Source organism: Cyprinodon variegatus, unplaced genomic scaffold (genome assembly GCF_000732505.1).
Source record: "Cyprinodon variegatus isolate N-32 unplaced genomic scaffold, C_variegatus-1.0 Scaffold2583, whole genome shotgun sequence".
Classification (NCBI taxonomy): domain Eukaryota; kingdom Metazoa; phylum Chordata; class Actinopteri; order Cyprinodontiformes; family Cyprinodontidae; genus Cyprinodon; species Cyprinodon variegatus.
This window is the reverse complement of record NW_015153036.1, coordinates 1-2,339: the sequence shown is the minus strand read 5'-3', so window position 1 is coordinate 2,339 and position 2,339 is coordinate 1. Positions and strand designations below refer to the sequence as shown.

The following is a 2,339-nucleotide window of genomic DNA, read 5'->3' as shown; positions in this document are numbered from 1 at the left end:
GGAACAGCTCAGAAACAGGGAGATGATGATGGATATAAATACTAATGAGATGAGGAAAATCAGAGCGAAATTTTCAAACAAGAATGTAAAAACATCACACAGAGTAGATGACACCACAACATGATAAAATCAAAAATGTTAGATATTACCTGAGGTTATTCAGTGTTACTAAAATTTATGTTGGATAGAAAAACGATTTGTATAGAGTCTGTGTTTTCTTTAAAAGTTTGTGGGGAAAAATAAGTTAGGAAGGAAATTTAACCAACATGTATAGTGTCCAGGAACAGAAACTGTGATAAAATCATGAATTACAGTAGTGAACCACCAATTTATAAACAAATCAAACTGATTGGAGGATTTGTTTTCAGACAGATGAAGAAACTCTAAGACACTCACACTTTAAGTTGCCTCAATCTTGTTGCTGCAAAGAAATAAAATACATCAGAAACTACATTAAAAAAAAAAAAAAAAATGCTTCATTCATCATCAGGTAAGAAAGTACACTGGATGTCAGCTGGATAATCTTACCCCAAATTAAATGGATCAAATTTATGTATAAAACACAAATATGAGCAGTAATCTATAAATATTTATCAGCAAATAAATCCAAATGAGGATCCAAAAGTCTGTAGAATCACCTTTGCCAGAAAGAAGATCTCAGTAGCTGTTTTCATCTGATGGCCAAATGGTTTCACATTAGACTCTAGAACATGTTGATAAACAACGGTGGTCATGGTCGACTCAATGACTGGAAAAGGCTTAGGTCCTGTAAATGGAGAACAAACCCATATCATCAATCATCCACCTCCTTACTTCACAGTTGATGTCTTGTCATCGTGTGGATTTGGAAGTTTGGGTTTCTTTAAACCTGGTTCTGTCTAGCTCAATTATTAACCCTGAAGACTTTTAACAAGTGTTGTATTTGGGGACACAGATAAACTCCAACAAAAATACAAAAAGCAAAGCATTGGAAAGGCTGGATGATGACAAAAAACCATCTTAAGAGACAATTTAATCAGATAATGCAATCATATCGGTTCAAAGTTTCTAAAGGAAACCAGCTGATTTCTTTTATCATCACATCATTCATCAAATTGATCATTTCTAACAGCCTCTGAACAAACATTTTGGCTGCTGCTAAATCAGTCAGAGCAAACTCACCATAAATGAAGAATCCGGCTGCAGTGACCAGAGCCACTACGAAGAACAGAACACACGCCTGTGACTCAGACAGCATGCTGCCTACGTCCTGAAGCCACAAACAGAAAGTGTTGATCAACTCAGTTAATGGTCATCCAGGTCAATCATTTCAAAATTCTTTGAAGGAGGCTTTGACATGTTCATTGTGTTTTATATTCATCAGACATCCATCTTTGAACTTTAACTCTTTGCAAGTTTTACTTCAGATGAATGTTATATGAGACCTTTAAACAATCTATAGTTTGAATATCTCATTTAATGTTCATCTAAGTAAGATAAACAATCTAGGTCAGATAAACCAGGGTCCACTGGTTATTCTAATAACTTCATAGTTTTCTCACCTTTGCTCTGATGCTGTTGGTGCTGTGATAAGTCAGGAGGGTGTCTGTGGTCATGAGATCTGCTGGATGAGGAAATGAGAGTGGACGACTTTAGAACAGCTTCGTCAACAGGGTGAAAACAGAAAGGAGCTAATGAGTGGTACATGCAAAAAAAAATATTATGTTTTCTTCCCAGCATCAGCTTCTCCTTAAAAAAACAGTAAACGATTTACATTTTTCACACTTTCATCAGGCTGAGTCATGCTGGCTGTTGAGTCTTCAAGTAGTTTTAGAGGTTTGTGGTTTAGTAGATGTTGGTGGTCTTCACTGATTTCTGTTTTTGTGTTTTTTACCTGTAGTCTTGGCAACATCTTGTCTCTCTGTGAGCATCTTTGTGTCTGATTGAGGTGATGTGGTCAGATCTGGAGCTGAAGATACACAAGGAACATTTTTAACCTTGTTATGAAAATTATAATTGATCATTGAATCATCTTGCCCCAGTTTCAACTAAAAACTCTCTTTCCAAATGCTAATCATGTGAACAGTTTTCATATTTCACTGAACAACCCCAAAGTTAATAAAATAAGTTAATTGTGGTTCCCAGAGAGCGGTTGGCTATCAACATGGGAGGTATTTCTTTGTGATTAACGATCTAATTTATAATTCTGCACACCTTCTATTATATTGCTTATTCTTTGACTGATACATCCATAATTTTCTACTTACCTCTTGACAGAATGAAAAGCACTCTAATTTAGATCTGCCTGTGCTATCAATACTTTATTAATTTAACAAATAAATTCCTGGATCTATCGCATG

The 2,339-nt window shown here is 35.4% G+C and overlaps 1 long non-coding RNA gene across 1 annotated transcript; it reads right to left on the bottom strand.

Moving 5' to 3' along the window:
• Window positions 1-1,160: 1,160 nt before the first annotated feature.
• Window positions 1,161-1,957, bottom strand: LOC107080963. Its single transcript, XR_001481008.1, has 3 exons — window positions 1,874-1,957; window positions 1,542-1,603; window positions 1,161-1,249 (listed from the first exon to the last, which is right to left on the bottom strand). It is a non-coding gene; the product is annotated as an uncharacterized LOC107080963 (long non-coding RNA).
• Window positions 1,958-2,339: the final 382 nt, after the last annotated feature.